The sequence below is a fragment of the Ranitomeya variabilis genome, chromosome 3 (assembly GCF_051348905.1).
Source record: "Ranitomeya variabilis isolate aRanVar5 chromosome 3, aRanVar5.hap1, whole genome shotgun sequence".
In the NCBI taxonomy this organism is placed as follows: domain Eukaryota; kingdom Metazoa; phylum Chordata; class Amphibia; order Anura; family Dendrobatidae; genus Ranitomeya; species Ranitomeya variabilis.
The window spans coordinates 387,762,331-387,768,188 of record NC_135234.1 but is presented as its reverse complement, the minus strand read 5'-3'; positions in this window follow the sequence as shown (position 1 = coordinate 387,768,188).

Here is a 5,858-nt window from a genome sequence, read left to right as displayed (position 1 = left end):
GTCTGTCTGGGGACCACTGTGCTGGAGCCAATGTCAGCCTTAACGAGTCTATCTTTGAGATTTTTGGCTCGTTTGAAACAGGAAAGGAAGGGCCTATTGAATTCCGGGATATTGGGATAGCTCTTTGTGAGGATGTTCCAGTGTTTTCTGATTGTATTCTGCACCAAATTAGAGAACGGGTGAAACGTGGAAACGAAAGGAATTCTCTTTTGGCTGTCTTTAGGTCTAGTATTGGTTAGATTTCTTTTGGCCTCTGTCAACACCCCCCGGGGATAGCCCCTCTCAATGAACTTGTGTTCCATTTCCGAAAGTCTGACTTTCTTAGTTTCTGAATCCGAGACGATCCTCTCTACCCTGTGGAATTGTGATTTTGGAATAGAGTTCTTAACCGAGGGTGGGTGACAACTGGTAAAATGTAAGAGGCCGTTACGGTCAGTCGGTTTGGTGAATAGATCAATGGCTAGGGTGCCGTCCCTTTCCTTATACACCAGGGTATCCAGAAAACTGATCCTATGTGTGTCTTGTTGAATGGAAAATTTGAGCTCGGGCCAGATGTTATTGATGTGTTGATCAAAGACAAGAAGAGACTCAATAGGGCCATCCCAGACGCAGAATATGTCGTCGATATATCTCCGCCATACTTTACAGTGGTCCTGAAAGAGGGGATGGTCATACACGTAGTCACTTTCGAAGGCTGCCATATAGGCCACGGCATATGGGGGCGCTACGTTCGCGCCCATTGCGGTGCCTTGTAGCTGGGCATAAAAAGTGTCCTGACACATGAAGTAGTTTTCTTTGAGTACCAAACCTAAAAGGTCAGCACAGAAATGACGTATTTTGGTGTCTACTTTGTTGTCCCTCAGGAGTCTGTCCGTGGCTGCCATGCCTTTCTCGTGTATTATGGACGTGTAGAGACTATTGACATCCCAGGTGATTAGTCGAGAGGAGGGGGAGATAGGGCCCAAGATAGACTCGTTAAGGCTGACATTGGCTCCAGCACAGTGGTCCCCAGACAGACGTTCCTTCAAACTCAGAGACAAGGGACATTCCCCTGTCTAAACTGTCTACAATGTAGTAACATACAGAGGGGTTCCGTCGTGTTTCACCCCCAAACTGGCAAGGCGATTCCTATTAGGGGCTTTTTTACCTGTGAATCCACGTATGTGGTATACCTCATAAAGTGCCCATGTGGTTTGGCCTATGTGGGTGAAACCACCCAAATGGTGAGGGATAGAGTGGCCCAACACAAGTCCACAATTCGATGTAAAAAGACACATCTCCCCCTTCCGCACCACTTCTCCGAAAAGAACCATTCCATTGCCCAGCTCCGTTTTCAGGTTCTGGAACAAATTGATACCCCTAGGAGAGGTCAGAACCGTACCAAAATGCTCCAGAGAAGGGAAGCTTTTTGGATTTACACGTTACAGACCTTAGAACCAAAGGGATTAAATAGGGATTATGACGTCTCAGCCTTTTTGTAAAACTGTGAATATGATATTATGCTCTTTCTACTAAGCATGTTGTACTGACTTTATTTTGCTTTGTTTTATCCTCACAGAATCGCTAGCTGCACTACTAGGCACTGAGCACCAACTAGCCTGCACATGGTATAGTATTTTCACTTCTTGCTGGATATAGACTGCCACCTTATCACGGCAGTGTGACCACCATTAGGTATCGCCCATGGCCCTACTAGTCCTTTCCTCATTGTACATACGCAGTCCTCACACCCTCTCCTTCTGCCGATTCATCTCTCTATCATACGCTGTAGTACCCACAACCATTTTTGTCCCTGTATTGTAATAATGGCCCCAACATGTAATTTCGCACACTACTAGTGTCCACTATATCTCCCCCAGTGGCTCCGCCGCCCTTGCCTAAACGGCACGGGACAGTGGCACACTTTAGGTCATGTATACAGGCGCCGAGATGCTTCTCATTCTGCCCAGCGCTCCCCTTGCCTCTGCGCATGCGCGGCCGGCATAGACACGTGACGCCGATGAAGCGGCGGGTCAGCTGACCCGCGCTGGCACACATAAACCCGGAAGTACCGCTGGAGGTTCAGCGTCTCCGGGAGGATTCACCGCACGGCGCCATTTCCTCATTTCCACAACACCAGGTACAGTGACGCCCAGCATCGCCTTCCTTGTTGCACAACTAGCCCGGACTACTCATCTCACTGGGACCACTTTATTTACCCCTTCCTTACAGCGCTCGTCTCTACAGCGATTTTCTCGCCTATCTGCAGCGCAGCTCCTGTGTTATACCAGGTATTGTGTCCCATTTCTCTGGATGCACCGGGGCTCCTCCATAGTGCCTATTGGCGTTTTTTCTTATACCAGGTAATCATTCTAAGTGACCGGTCTAGTAATCTATGCATCATTACCATCATTTCTTGCAGTACTCCCTGCACCAACGTATTCCCTCGCCCGTTGGCAGCATTTTGCTCCTTAAACTTGTACAAGGTAATGTGTCCCTCTGTTTTTACATGTACCATAGGCCCTCCATTACACTTACTGGCAATTTGCTCATATTGGCCACTCGATGTCCTTCTCCTCAGGTGGCTACATACCTCCTGGACTCTGTCCGTTTTTTGGCACCAGCCTTGGGCCTATACAAACATTCTGTGTCTTCCAGGTACATAGTCGCATCACCTACCCTCAGTATACCTCTAGACGCACAGGGAGCCTGTACACGGCGCTGGTGGTCACACTTGCTTCACACTTGAGTACTCACCCCTATATACGGCAGTTGGATGCTTTGTTTTACCTTTTTTCATGTATTGTCAAAAGCTTTACGTGTCTGTACTCTTGTGTTTTAGGCAGCTCACCCTGCATGACTCAGGGGCAATTCTCACCGTTATCTCTCCACTCTGGCAGGCCCTTATCCAGACTCAGTATGACCACCTTATCATAAACTTATCGACACATTCACAGTTCTCTGTCTATCTGAAATGAAGCTCACGTCTCACGCTCCAAGTCAGGATTCACCAAAGTCCGTCACCATAGTTGCTTGATCACTCTACTAGTGACATTTGTTGTTTTGCCTTTTTTGAAACAGAATCTTGAATTGTATCCCTAATGTGCATCATGAATTTTTGTCTCTGAAAATATTCTTTTGTAATTTTGTATATATGTATTACAGTAATCAAAATTCCTGTCTGATGAAGGTCCTATGTTGGGACCGAAAACGTTCATGTTGAACTGGATGCACTGAATAAACGATGTTTGACTTCACTACAAAATTCTCCTGAGTGCCAAGTATATTTTCATTGATGTTAGACGGGTTGGATACCTAACTTGAGCACCTCCCAAATACCCAGAGTGCCGTGCTTTACTATATTATGACACCTCTGCAGACAGACTGAATAGATGGGTGTTCCCTGCAGACAGACTGAGTAGATGGTTGCCCTCTGCAGACAGGCTGAGTAGATGGATGCCTTCTGCAGACAGGCTGAGTAGATAGGTGCCCTCTGCAGACAGGCTGAGTAGTTGGTGCCCTCTGCAGACAGGCTGAGTAGTTGGTGCCCTCTGCAGACAGGCTGAGTAGATGGGTGCCCTCTGCAGACAGGATGAGTAGATGGGTGCCCTCTGCAGACAGGCTGAGTAGTTGGGTGCTCTCTGCAGACAGGCTGAGTAGTTGGGTGCTCTCTGCAGACAGGCTGAGTAGTCGGGTGCTCTCTGCAGAGAGGCTAAGTAGATGGGTGCCCTCTGCAGACAGGCTGAGTAGTTGGGTGCTATCTGCAGACAGGCTGAGTGGATGGTTGCCCTCTGCAGACAGGCTGACTAGATAGGTGCCCTCTGCAGACAGGCTGAGTGGATGGGTGCCTTCTGCAGACAGGTTGAGTAGTTGGTGCCCTCTGCAGACAGGCTGAGTAGATGGGTGCCCTCTGCAGACAGGATGAGTAGATGGGTGCCCTCTGCAGACAGGCTGAGTAGATGGGTGCCCTCTGCAGACAGGCTGAGTAGATAGGTGCCCTCTGCAGACAGGCTGAGTGGATGGGTGCCCTCTGCAGACAGGCTAAGTAATTGGGTGTTCTCTGCAGACAGGCTGAGTAGTTGGGTGCTCTCTGCAGACAGGCTGAGTAGTTGGGTGCTCTCTGCAGACAGGCTGAGTAGATGGGTGCCCTCTGCAGACAGGCTGAGTAGTTGGGTGCTCTCTGCAGACAGGCTGAGTGGATGGTTGCCCTCTGCAGACAGGCTGAGTAGATAGGTGCCCTCTGCAGACAGGCTGAGTGGATGGGTGCCCTCTGCAGACAGGCTGAGTGGATGGGTGCCCTCTGCAGACAGGCTGAGTGGATGGGTGCCCTCTGCAGACAGGCTGAGTAGTTGGGTGCTCTCTGCAGACAGGTTGGATAGATGGGTAACCTCTGCAGACAAGCTGGATAGTTAAGTGCCCTCTGTAGACAGGTTGAGTATTTGGTTGCCCTCTGTAGACAGGCTGAGTAGTTGGGTGCACTCTACAGACAGACTGAGTAGATGGGTGCCCTCTGCAGACAGGCTAAGTAGTTGTGTGCCCTCTGCAGATAGGCTGAGTAGATGGGTGATCTCTGCAGACAGGCTGAGTAGGTGGTGCCCTCTGCAGACAGGCTGAGTAGATGGGTGCCCTCTGCAGACAGGCTGAGTAGATGGGTGCCCCCTGCAGACAGACTGAGTAGATGGTTGCCCTCTGCAGACAGGCTGAGTAGATGGGTGCCCTCTGCAGACAGCCTGAGTAGTTGGGTGCTCTCTGCAGACAGGCTGAGTAGATAGGTGCCCTCTGCAGACAGGCTGAGTAGATGGGTGCTCTCTGCAGACAGGCTGAGTAGTTGAGTGCTCTCTGCAGACAGGCTGAGTAGATGGGTGCCCTCTGCAGACAGGCTGAGTAGATAGGTGCCCTCTGCAGACAGGCTGAGTAGATAGGTGCCCTCTGCAGACAGGCTGAGTGGATGGGTGCCTTCTGCAGACAGGCTGAGTAGTTGGGTGCTCTCTGCAGACAGGCTGAGTAGATGGGTGCACTCTGCAGACAGGTTGAGTAGATGGGTGCCCTCTGCAGACAGGCTGAGTAGTTGGGTGCTCTCTGCAGACAGGCTGAGTAGATGGGTGCACTCTGCAGACAGGCTGAGTAGATGGGTGCCCTCTGCAGACAGGTTGAGTAGATGGGTGCACTCTGCAGACAGGCTGAGTAGATGGGTGCCCTTTGTAGACAGGCTGAGTAGCTGGGTGCTCTCTGCAGACAGGCTCAGTAGATGGGTGCCCTCTGCAGACAAGCTGAGTAGATGGGTGCCCTTTGTAGACAGGCTGAGTAGATGGGTGCCCTCTGCAGACAGGCTGAGTGGATGGGTGCCCTCTGAAGACAGGCTGAGTACAGCAGATGGGTGCCCTCTGCAGACAGGCTGAGTAGATGGGTGCACTCTGCAGACAGGCTGAGTAGTTGGGTGCCCTCTGCAGACAAGGTGAGTGGATGGGTGCTCTCTGCGGGTTTTTAGGCTGCCACTACACTTTCTAATGACTGTCAGTGCTGGATCTCCGCTTGTGTGTAACCTTGCCATCATAGCCTGCAATATAGCTCTCGCATGTACAGGTGTAAATCGTATGGAGCGTACTAAGCAATAACTAATACTTAAAGGGAAACTCCAGAAAGCATCATGCTCCCTATTATATATGATGTATATGAAGTGTAAAGAGCGGAGAAGGCGCCAGCGAGAACGGCGCTACTCTCAGTGAGGCGCCATACAGCAGCATCCATCCCAGTTCTCAATGTAACCAGGCATTTGCGTTGCTAAGTGACGACAATGTCCATTCATAATTTTTTCCTTCGTGGGCGTCAACTTCCCGCGCTGTGATTGGCTGACCCTCTCACACGGAATACAGTGTTTG